Source organism: Neopsephotus bourkii, unplaced genomic scaffold (assembly GCF_033783945.1).
Source record: "Neopsephotus bourkii isolate Nb327-2 ecotype Australia unplaced genomic scaffold, CSIRO-AGI_Nbou_v1 NB_114, whole genome shotgun sequence".
Classification (NCBI taxonomy): Eukaryota; Metazoa; Chordata; class Aves; order Psittaciformes; family Psittacidae; genus Neopsephotus; species Neopsephotus bourkii.
The window spans coordinates 692,762-705,262 of record NW_026900631.1 but is presented as its reverse complement, the minus strand read 5'-3'; the positions used below and the strand labels follow the sequence as shown (position 1 = coordinate 705,262).

The 12,501-nt window shown below is 41.3% G+C and overlaps 1 long non-coding RNA gene across 3 annotated transcripts in view; it reads right to left on the bottom strand.

The window, feature by feature from the left end:
* Positions 1-359: 359 nt before the first annotated feature.
* Positions 360-12,501, bottom strand: part of LOC133218563 (uncharacterized) — a 50,888-nt gene continuing 38,746 nt past the window's right edge. Inside the window, exons 1-3 of one of the 3 annotated variants that reach the window (XR_009727196.1) lie at positions 7,772-9,354; positions 1,662-2,297; positions 360-1,612 (exon numbers count right to left, since the gene is read on the bottom strand). This is a non-coding gene — a long non-coding RNA (uncharacterized LOC133218563). Of the gene's footprint in view, positions 1,613-1,661; positions 9,355-12,501 lie in introns of those variants that run through there. The other 2 variants (XR_009727195.1, XR_009727197.1) reach the window with 2 other exon arrangements.

The window sequence follows — 12,501 nt, the reverse complement described above, 5'->3', positions numbered from 1 at the left end:
TTGGCCTAGTGTGTTTTTCATTAGCTCTTTCCTTTAAAGGAACACATTGTGCAATGAAGTTTGGCTTAATATTTAAGTTTTGATTAAATTAAATAATCTTTTACAATATTTAAGACCAGTAGAAAATATTTCTATGATTTGTTACTAATCCCTGGAGAAATATTTAAAAACAAGACCAGCAAGCAAACTTATTATGACCATATTTTTAACTTAGATTTTCTAGGATTGTGTTGAGCATGAGAATCTGAAAGTAAAATTCAGCAGGAGATGACTAGAAACCAAACTGAATGTAGTTAGCTACAGTTTGGTCTTTATGCTGACAGAAGTGAGGAAAGGAAGGTGAAGGAGAAATGGAAGGAGAGAAGAGGGAGAAAAAGAGAATAAGAAAAAAGAAAAGACTTACAGAGGGTGCAAGGAATAAAAAACATCTCTTAATATTTGAATAACCTCAAATGTTATTTGAAATGTGGCCATTTTCTTTAAAAATGCATATTTTTCTGGATTCAGGCATCTAGTCACCACGACTGAACAGAGACCTTCCTGTGGTCTGATTTTCATTTATGCTGAGATCGATTTCTATCACTCTATCAGCCAAACTGGTCATACATACAATTCACTTTTGTTTTCAGTTCCTTTACACAGAGATAATCTGAGCATGAAAATGAATCCCCAGATTTTTTTTATTTGCACTTTTAAACTGATAGTGTCAGTGGAATCAAGAAATGCTATTTGTACACTGCAAGTTGTTTCCATCATTTATCTTACTCGTAGCAAAATGTTTCCCAGTTACTTGTCTTCCTTCTTGAGGTTGCCTACTCCTAAACCTGCAAACTGGCTGGCAATGCCTTTCTTTTCACCCTTGTAATAGCAAGAACACGACCCTCTCTGGAGAGAGCACTTAGGTGATGGCAGAGCACATAGTTCCCCATGGCAGAGTTGCCTCCTGTGGTATTTCTGCAGCTGATGAGCAACAAAAGCTTCCCAAATGAAATATTTGGTTTGTATTAGATTCTAGTGTGTGGCATAGAGCTCAGGTCATCAGCTAACATCGCAACAATAACTGAAATGTAATTTAGCCTTAGAAAAAATTGGCTTGTTTTGACTTAATCAAAAGAAGTCCAGACGTGCAGCACTGTACAAACTTGGGTCACTTGTGTATTTCAGTCTGTGGTTGACCTCTCTCTTTGTCCTGGACCCAATCCTCTAAAGAGGCAGTGTTTTCAATAGTGCTTTGTATAGGCCGTTTTGCATAATACTAACATGAAACAGAAATAGAGAGAAATCTAAAGCACAGAAAAAAAAAAGAATTATTAGCCAACATAATATATTTTTTTTAACAAGCCAAACCAGAAAAGCAGGGAGAAATGGACACTGTCATGTCCTGGAGGATGGATGGAAAAAAGTTCTTTGTGCTGTGTTCCCAACTGGGGTTACTTGGTTCTGTGCCTATAGTGATATGCTGTCTGTGCCATATGCATTTGTAATGTGCTTTGAGATCTCTCTAAATGCAATCTTGGAGCCAAGTGACATGCTTATTATTACAACCTTAGCTCCTGAGTGAAAACTGCAGACCACTTAACACTGTTTTCTCTCAATCCAAGGAGATAAGGAGCTAAGCATCTTGAAAGAGAACTTGCATTTGCAGTAGGTGCAATAATAACTTTTTGTGCAACTGCTCTATGGAAGGAGTTAAAAGAGGTTATAGGTGGCCATCCTGCGACATGGTGTCAATGCAATTAGTGCTGCTTATTGTTGACTGGGACAGCAGAGGTGGGGAGATTGCACCTTGTTAGTCCCAAATACATTATGGCCTCCTAATGAACTCCATTTTATAACCAAGCTCCTTTAAATTGTCTCTTTCCATGATTAATTCACCTCTTTCTCCCCTTTCGGCAGGCTGTTGTTGATAGGGAGTGTCCAGTGTTGAATGAGTAAAAAGTACTAATGCATGTTCTTTCCAGGGGGAGATAACCCTTCTCTAAACATGATGAATGCATCTTTTACGGAGGAAGATACCCTGTGTGGCAGGGGCTTATGTATAAGTACTGGAAAGCATGTATTGCAGGGGGGTTGGTGGGGTAACTTGCAGCTCCTGTCTATTTGCAGAAGCTCTGTGGGCTTTTTGGGCTGCTCTTGGAGCCAAACTGACCTTGTCTCAGAGGAGGAAAACAGGGTCCATCAATGCTGGGAAAAGTTGGGCTGGAGGAGGGACCATGTGGCAGCAGAAATATGGCACAGTATCTGCCTCCTCGGGAGAAGCTCCACTCTGCTTGCCCTGTTCACGCAGATGCTTTTGGCTGAGGATAAGTAAGAGTTAAACAGAATAAGAGAGGGAAGGTGATGGTACTTGGTATTCTGCAGCACAGAGGTAAAAGGCCAAAAGATGTGTAAATACAGCAGGCATACTAACATTATACGTATCTATTACCTATATCTATGGAAATAACTCTCTCTTTAAGTACATACCCACATATCGCCACACCAGCAAATAATATTATAACACTTGCAAATACTCATGAATCAGGATCTTTTTTTAACTCATCTTTGGCAAGAGAAGACAGCAGTAAAAGAAAGAGGGGAAAAAAAAAATCTTCCCAAAGCTGATTATCAAATAAAATACTGTTTTATTTTCTGTCTAATAAGTACAAGAAGTTCCATAACTCCCCTGATTAGGCATATTATCCTTCTTCAGAAAGCCAGCTTGATTTATGCAGAAAGTGATTTGGACATACTTTCCTCTGGCTATAGAGATTTCATAATTCCTAGTGTATGTCTGGAAAATCTCCCCTCGTCCCGAGTCCAAACCAAATTAATGTCTTCCAGAATGACCTGAGGAATTAATGAGGTTTTCGCTGTCAGTTCTGCCCATGCAGGGTCAAGTAAATCATTTGCTGGCCCTTACTCCAGTGTTTTTTGCTGTCTTTCTGACTCCATGTACAATGATAACAAAGTTGCAGATGCCTTTGAAATACGGCATCACTGACACTCTCCGTCCATCTGTTGGGACATATTTTAGGCTCTGTTTCTCTGTCTGCTGTAAACTCTGCCTTTAATGGAGTCAGTAATTGCTGATAAATGGGGTATCAATGAAGTCAGTGTACTGTAGGTTTCCCCATTCTTTTCTGCTGATGTGTGCTATTTAAATCTCTCTGCCATTACTTAAAGTTATTGTGTGTTCTCGTCTTTAATTCTAGCCCCAGCATTCTTGGCCCCAGCCACAATTTTTAATACATAGCAAAACTAGGTACTACGGAGAGCTGTTTGGCAGTAAACAAGTTATCCTCAATTCCCCACTCTGCTGTCCCCAACTAAAGAAAATGTGAAACACATTGAGAGTACATACATTAAGTTCTGAGTAATTCACAGATTTTCTTTCTCTCATGTCATAAATATTTTAAACCAACCCAATTTTGACATTGCAGCCAAGCAATAAAACCCATGATCCATCCCCTTTCCCCCTCTCCTTTCGTCCCCGCGTGGTAGAGAGCCTGAAATAAAATGAGCCCACACTTTACCCTACATTTTATATTGCCTTTCTCTATAATTTATCACAGCTTTTAAGGGTATTAAAATCTTACTTAAGATGAGTACTGCTTGTGTCTCTGACACTGTGTACTCTATAATCTATTAGGCTCTCTGCCAACTATCTCGGCAGTTATATCTCATTTTCTTGCACGGCATCTAAGCACAGAATGATGACTCTAATTGCAAAAATAATGATGACACGTGCAGTAGCTTCTGCATTCAACAGGCTCTTTCAAAACACCCAGGCAGACACAGTTCCTCTCCAAGCCTAAAGCTAAAGAAGAGTCAAAGAGCAGAAGAAATGAATGGGAAAATCAGATTCATCCTGTCGCATGTGTCCTGTCACTGGCTGAAGCCAAGAGCTGACGACCTAGGAAAAAGGTGCAAAGAAATTCATACTGGATAATTATAGAAATGCCATTACATAGGAATACTGTTCCCAATGCCCTTTAGTCAGTGGATAATTTGTGCCCAGAAACGTAGGAAGCTATGCTACTGCCTGCAAGGTTAGGACTGGGTTTGCATCCTGGCTCACTCTTATGTTCCTTAGCCTTCAAAGATTTTGGCTATGCTTTAAGGACTTTCGGTTTTCTGTTTGAAGCTTGTTTCATAGTTCTCATAGTCTTCTGGGAAGGGACGCTCAGATCATTCTTTTCTGTTAAGTTGGTGGCATTTGACTTTGAAGGAAGAGTTCTCTGCAGCTGGCCTTTGGGCCAAGTAGGATGACTGGAGTAGCGATCAGTCTAAAGTCATGTTACACTCAGTAAATAGTATGACTTAGAGAACAGGAAATACACATTTTGTTGAGTCTAAAGCTTTGTGAGTGGATCACTGAAATATGGAGCTGGTGTGGCTTGTAGAAGGGAGACCAATGCAATCACTTCTGTGTGATTGAGGAGGTCACAAACACATTGAATGTGCACACCTTGTTTCACCAGCTATTGCCATCTGTAGGATTATAGAATTGCATGGCCAAGGTGTGTACATATTGACTTGAGACTTCACGTATGTAGCGTTTGGAGGAGAAGTAGGAATTAGCTGATTCTTCCACTGAACCCTGAGAATCTGCCAGCTGTGGACTGGCAATGAATTTGCAGTGAAAGAACATTTTCCTTCATTCATTTTGAATTCATTATGTCTCCTGTCCATTGCAAGCCTTCGGGTTCTTGGATTACAAGAGAGAAGAACTTGACTCTTAGCCATGTCCTTTCTACCAAAAAGGCTGAATCTTTTAATTTATTTTCCCTTGTTCCTAGTTATTTCTATTACAGTCTTTGAATCTCTTTGTTTCTTTTCTACTTACTTCAGGAGACTGGAATAAAACAGAACACTTTGGTGGCTGTGCCTGGTTGTTAGGTTAAAATGTATTTGTGTTCCTGGAGACTAAGTGCTCCTGAATCGCATCAGTAGTTCACAGCAGAAGACATTTCTTTGAGAGATTTGGACTTTTACTACCTGATTTGAAGATACTTTTTGGGGGTTATTAATGTTTCATAAACTGCTTCAAAACTGTCTTGTGAAAGATGGATTATTTTAATAATTTTCACTAAAGGACAACAACATAAGATTTGTTTCTTTGCACTTTTATGGATTTTAAGGCAGAAGAAATAGATATATTACGTTTATCTAATTTAAATTCCTATTAAAAAAAAAGCCATAAGCTATGCATAAAAAATTGTACCCTTAGATTTAATTAAAACCTACCTTTTGAAATATGTTGCCTTGATTCAGAAGCCTCACATCATGGGAGAATCTGCCACACATCTAGGGAGGTTACTGAAAATACTCTCTGTTATAACCAGTGTGCCTTAATTCTGCCGGTTTCATCTTGTAGTCACTAGACCTTGTTATACTCTTGTCTGAGAGGGGAAACGTGTCTCCCCGTGTAGATGGCTGAAGGGCAGTCAAGTCAACTCTCAGTGATCTCTTGGGGAACCCTAGCAGATGTAACCTCTTAAGTCTCTTCCTGTTAGACTCAGACAGCAACCCCATGAAAGAAATTCTCCCTCTTTGCTCAGGAGGAAGCCTGACCTCCCTTTTGCTGTCCTTATTTTGCTGAAAACTTCCTTCCTGGTTCTTTTCCCTGAAAGAAAGCAGCTTCTGGATTTTCGTTCTTCTGGGAGAGATACGGTGTGATGACTCTCATTTCCTCTCTTCTCTTTTCAATTTCTTCCCCATACCTTCTCTTTTCTTTTAAACACAAATGATGATTTCAGTGCTTTTTGCTATGGCTAATAAAGAAGTAATGGTCTGCATCTTGGGATGATATTACAAAAGTTTCAGGAATATTACAGCATCTTATAAAACTTATATTACTAAATACTATTTGTTGGGCATACAACACAGCAAACGCACCTTCTCCAGCTTATTTTCAACTCTTGTCCAAATGTTTTCTCCCTGCTTTTGTTCCTCTCACATTCACTCAGCCTGTAGTTTTTGAGACCACTCAAATTCTAGTTATCCCCAAGCTGGTATGACTAGGGAAAGAGGTTGTGTAACGAATTCAATCACCTCTTGTTCCTGCCAGGTATGTCCAGGAAGTTTGGGGTGGTTTTGGTTCCCACCACAGACAGCCAGCATTACTTGCTGATAGCTGGCTGTGTGCCTGCATATCCTGGCCAATGCTGGGTAGCAATGCCAAGTGCAAACAGGATTGTGATGGAACCATTCAGTCTTAGGTTGAAAGTGTACAGATGTTCTTTTACTCTTTTTTCTTCATGAACCATACTCTTTAAGCTCTGTAAAGTTGATCCCTCTTTGGACTGGGATCTCTGTTGTCCATGTGAAAGAGTGCTTTCTTGTTTTCTCGTAATTAGCTCTTATGGTCTTTCTAAGAGAAATGTTTCATAAACAAAAGTCACAACTTCCTTCTCACATTTGGAAAAGTTGGTTTTGAAAGCCATGTCTTCAGACCTCAGCTCAGGGCTTTGTTCTTTATTTTTTGAATTTCGCTCTATTCTTCTATATTATGAGGCAGTGGCACTACCATTACGTGAATGAAACTTCAGCACTCTGTTGTGTTGAATGACTGTTTAAGGGAAGGCACCTATTCAGATTGTTCGTTGCTGAGAAAAATGAGGAAGAGACCTTAATTACTGCCTGCAGATAGTCTGCTCTAGAGTATCTCTGTTGCAGTGCTTAAACATGCAGAGTAGCTAGATCAGAGGTTTCCAATTGCTTTGGACAAAATGAACACCAATTTTGGAACCCATGCTCTAGATAATTGTTGAGTATATCATACAAGGGACATCAATAACTTGAGGAGGCTCAAAATGTAGAGAGATGGCTTTTGCTTGGGATCACTTTTTGTTTTTACTCAATCTCCCTCTGTTCTCCTTTAATTTCCTTCTTAGTTTTATGTAACCTGTATAAAATCTAAATTCAAGGAAAACCTTCCCGTTGCCCTTCACTTGCCCCTGTATGAAATATGTTAGCAGAAACATCTTAAACCTATAGATTAAACAACTCATGTGCATCCCTGGTTTCACATATGTAAACCTCCGTTTAATTTGTCAGTCTTGGCGTGACAGGTTTTTATTGGTTTCATATTCATAGTCCTTTTAATCATTCTATTAAAGTTGCTTAAAGAAATCTGTTATGGGAAACGTTAAAAAAAGAAGTTAGTTTCCTAAGGGTTTTTGACAAAAGACTTCAATTTTTGATTAACAAAAAAACAAAAAGGAAACTCAAAGCTTTAAAAATACAATTAAAGTTTTTGTGAAAATATTTAGATTTCCATTTAAATGTTTGTGGGATTTTTGAAAATCAAACTATTGGGGGGGGGGAATAATTTCCAGTTTTTGTCCAGAAAATTTCAACCTTAATGAAAATTTCCATGAATATGTTTGCATTGGTCTTAAAGCAGGCTTTTTACCCCTTTTCTCCAAAAATATTTCAAAAGAAAACATTTCTATATGCTACTTGATTTCCCTCTCACACCTGTGTAAACCAAATGCAATTCCATTGAAGTGAATGAAGTTATGCTGTTAGAAGAAAGAAAAAGCTTAAGTTCATTGCATTTGAATAGATGACTTTGTCATTTAATAAGCTGAGTTTGTTCTAAACAGAACCCTCTAAATCTAGAGATTCACACACCAGCAGTGTCACAGTCAGTCCTTCATCCACGCAAAGCAGCTCAGGTGGTTCTCTACAGTTGACTCTATAATGTTTCTTTATTTAGGTGTAAAAAGGACTGAGGCGGCATGGAATTGGGAAGGGGCATGGAGGATCATGAGACATAAACCACTTACTCTTCCTGAGAGGTGGTCAGTGCTGAAGCCCTTTGACAACAATGTGGAATGTCTGTACTGCTGCTGGTGGTGTTGAGCAGTAACACAAAGAACTTCAGTCCTCTCATTCTGTTTGTTTTGAAGTCTGGCACTCATCTTCCTACAAATATCCAGGCCTGAATCTCCCATGATAGAGGAATGAAAATGACGGATACCAGCATCACCACTGATAATCTGTCAATGACCTGGGCCTTTCATTGCACTTGGTAACTATAAGAAATGACTTCATAGAACTGGAGCTGAAATATTCTGAACTACGGCAATAGAAACTAAAGGAAACACAGGCAAGAGGATAATAGTCTGGACCTAACTGGCAACATCCAACCTGTGCAGTAACTTACATGAAACACTACTTTTCTCGATGGAAAAAAATGAAAAAAAAATAGATGAAGCTTGTATTCAGAGCAAGGGAAAAGCATACAGAGGTTCTGTTTCCAACTGATGCTTTTCATTTTGCCTCAGAAAGGCCTGGGAAAGTCATCATAGCTTCCAAAATATGTACCCAACCATTCTGGGTGCAGACACTTCTAGAAAAGCTGCCATGATTTTTGATGGCACAAATACCTGCACACAATGCTGTAAGTGAAAGATCTGGAAGCAGGGCCGTGGTTAATGGGGAATTCGCCTTTTCAGTTCAGGGGCTGAAGACTTGAAAGTTGAGATTTACCCAAATTATACCCCTGAAGGCAAGTTTAACGCCCACTGGTCTTCACCGCAACCATAAAACTACACAGGAACATCTCTGCAGCAGTCCTTTTTGCAATGCAATTTGTACTAATTTTTCCTAGAGTCCAACCGCTAGTATTACTTAGCAGCTGAGATGACAGACAAGACTTCCATCTTTAGAGCCTCTTTCAGAGAGCTCCTTCAGTTAAGTGCCCTGTGGGTTTTCCCTCCTATTATGTCACTCCTTTCCCCCCCACCCCCCCTTTTTTTTTCTCTTTTCATGAGACTAAAATGATGAAGGAAAATTAATTTTCATTGCAATGCAATGAACTGTGAAAGAGACTCTTAGTTGTGGTCTGGAATGCAGACACTGCTGGCTACCTTCTCAGACCATGGCTAATCACACCACTGACAGACTGGAGCTCACCGGCTGAACTGTAATGCCTCAGTGCAGCCTCTGCTGCTGTGAGCCCAGAACATTGCTGAAATCCTCAGAGTGCTGCATAAGGGATGACTGCTGACAGTAGATGAGGGAAAACTTGTCTAGAGCTATTTCATCTTGTTAGTCACTATGGTGGTGTTATTCTGCCATCTTCGAGATGCTTTGTTTGGTCCCTTCTTATTAATGTCTAGCTATAATTCTTGGTCTTATTTTAGTAGGATGATGGCTGGTATTTCCACAATAACAGACTGTGGAACATTATTTATATTAACCTTAGAAGCAGTGGGAAAAGCATGTGCTCATGTTGCCCATGCCCCTGTGTGCTCCTGGTGATTGCAGCTGAGAGCACAGGGAGGAAAGACAATTGTGGAACATGTCCATGGAACAGTTCTATGGAATGCTCTGGACTCAGCATGCTTCTACCGCTCTCCTGCTTTTTGACAGCTTCCTGCAAACACTCAAATGGGGGGCTGCTCAGCCTATTGCCACGTTTTCATTGTTCTTCTTGCAAATACCCATGCATGTGGGCAAGATACTCGTTTGTGAATGTAGATGCTGGGGATTAACGATGGAAGTACCCTCTCTCATGTATCACGTTTCATTCATTTCATCACAGAACTGGTGACCAGTCCCATATGCGAAATAATGAGTGATGGGTCAGACAAAAAGAGTTCTAAAAAGAAAAGAAGCCCACCCTAGAAAGCTGAGTGGTGTGAACACAAAGTGTTCTGTAAATCACTGCGAAGAGTGAAAATCTCAGCTCTGAACTGAACTCAGGCTCTGCAGCTAGATAATCTGTGAGTCTGAAGAACTGTATTCGTCTTTACTAAGTCAACTGCTTGTTCTGCTCCAGGTGTGTTTGCCTGTTTTGTTTAAAGTGGATGGGATACTGATGTGGAAAAAATAAGAAACAATACAAACAGCTACACAAGCAACTAAAGTAGCCATGACTATAATAATTTGTGATAGGCAGGTAATGCATCTTTCAGGTGTGAGGAACATCCTTCTTCCCACATCCACACTTAGGAGGGGTAAGCTGCACACTCGAAGGTCCCTGAGCTGGGTATATGGATCTGTGATGACCTGGCATCTGCAGTAGAGCCTCATGCACTACCTGGTCATCAGCTGCTGGCTCTTAATTTGCCTAAAGGGCAGCAACAAAGACTACTAAGATTCATTGAGTACTTCCCCAGCAAGACCTCTCTGTGTGTTCCCACCATGCCCACCACCTTTTATGGTCATGGCTGGAAAGGCAGGTAACGAACATCTGCTGCTCACTTGGAGGCAATACAAGTTTGCAGGTGTCATGGTTTAAGCCCAGCCGGTAACTCAGAGACACGCAGCTACTCGCTCACTCCCCTCCCTTCCTCCCCCTGCTCCTGGAGGGATGGGGAGGAGAACTGAAAGAATGTAACTCACATGGGTTGAGATAGGAGCAGTCCAGTAACTAAGGTATAGCACAAAACCACTGCTGCTACCACCAATAATAATAGTGATAAGGGAAATAACAAGGGAAGAGAATACAGCTGCTCACCACTGATACCCAGCCCTTCCTGAGCAGCAATCTATCCCTGCGGGGTAACTGCCCCCAGTTTATATACTGGTCATGATGTTCTGTGGTATGGAAAAGCCCTTTGGTCAGTTTGGGTCAGGTGTCCTGTCTCTGCTTCCTCCTGGCTTCCCCTCCTCGCTGGCAGAGCATGAGACTCAGAAAGTCCTTGGTCAGAGTGCTTAACTGCTACTGCTGAACCCAGGGCAGCAGGGAATAGCCTCTTCCTTCTAGAAAGCTGCAGCCCAGGGAGGTTCCAGCAACAGGCTGTGAGCTTGAGTTGTTAATAAATAAGGATACCAACAACCCCAAGAGACAGGGACAATGAAGGCTGCCACCCTTCTGCTTTCCCTGCAAATTCCAGTGACTCCCTAGAGTCCACTGGGGAAAACCAGGTGGACTGAATAGTATTACAGTGACTCTGGGAAGCCAGGTGTATCGCTCTTACATAGCCCCCATGCCTGCTGTGGCAATACGCACCTCCTGTGACCAAAGCCTCCTCTCCTAAATGGGAGGCTTGGCCTTGCTATCAGGTGAATTCAGGAGGCTGTAGCCTTATTTATTCTTCTAACCCTTGTGAATCCTCCCTGAGAAAGCAAAATGAATCATGCCAGGTCTGAGTTTCCCCCGAGAAACGTCTGTGTTTGGCACACATGACTTTGAATTTGTCCCTTCCACCCTTTGGTGATTAATGGCCTGTGATCCTCTGTGATTCATGGCATCCAGGAGACATTATTTTCTGGGATGTAAGAGCTGGACAGCATGTTTTCCTCATCAGTTACTGACTGCGATTGTAAGTGCCTCATCTACCTTATCTAGTCTGTTGGTAAAGGTTGTCAAGCAGGCAAACAGGAAGATGGGGGAGCAGATGGAGAAAGCTTGTTCCATCACTAAGTTGCTCTTTACCCAGGGCCAAACAATCAGTGCTTCCCTCAGCCTCTGTAAACTGAGCTTTTCCTCTTCTTGGTCTATCCTGAGCCTTGTCCTGAGGCTGAATTAGCTCAGGCTCTCTGAGACCCTTGGAGGGGATGGTGTGGAAAAAGAAAACCATTCAGTGATTTCTTTCAGCTTGACAGTGATCCTACACACACCTGTCCATGGAGCTGGCTGTGCCAGATCGCTCTGAAAACCAGGTTCATGCCGTGCCATGCAGTGCACATTTAGGTTGAATTACTGTACTTAAACAAATTCTCATTTCCATGCACTTGATATACACTTTTTTCCCCCCTTTCTCCTCTCCCCATTGGCAACTTAAGGAGCCATTTTTCTTCCTGACGCCACCTTGGCACTCTCTCTACCAGCATGTGAAAACAGCCGGAGTTATACATATGGAGACCTCATCCTCAGTTGCCTAATGGATTCAGAAGACATCCTGAATATTCATCATCTCTCTTTTTATGAGCACCTTGGCAATTGCCTCCGAAGTTAAAGACTGTTGTAAATTAAGGAATGGCACTTGGTGAATACCAATTTATCCGCATTTCAAGACTTCCCTCACCCCCACCTCCCTTCCACACAATATTGAAGTTCCTGTAGTCTTTGTGAATACAGGGCATTGTTTCTGTGCTGCTGAGGCAGAATTGTTTGTGCATCCCTGAAGACTGTGAAATGTCTGCACCGGGGCTGCTCATTTAAACTCTGTGCACTTACTGTACCCTCTCTGGAACTCCTTTCCTGGAGAAGCCAGCAATGACCTTCTCAGAAGTAATGATAAACACATGCTGAGGAAGCTTGGCTCCTTGACAGGCCCTTTTAATTATTAGTTGTAAATTAGCAAATCATGGGGTTTTTTTCAGTTTCGTATCACTGCCTGCTTTGCTGCATGTGGGATCCTCCAGGTACAGTCCCCATGCAGTCCCTGCAACATATACTGGTGGCAGACTCATCAAGCAATGCCAATATTCAGTGCTTATTCAATGTCTGTAATTTTAACATGCACCAAACATTATGCCTTCAGAATAATGATGGTGCAGAAATTATTGCAGAGGATTAATTGTGGTTAATAGTCACCAAGTGGTTTTTGAATGTGT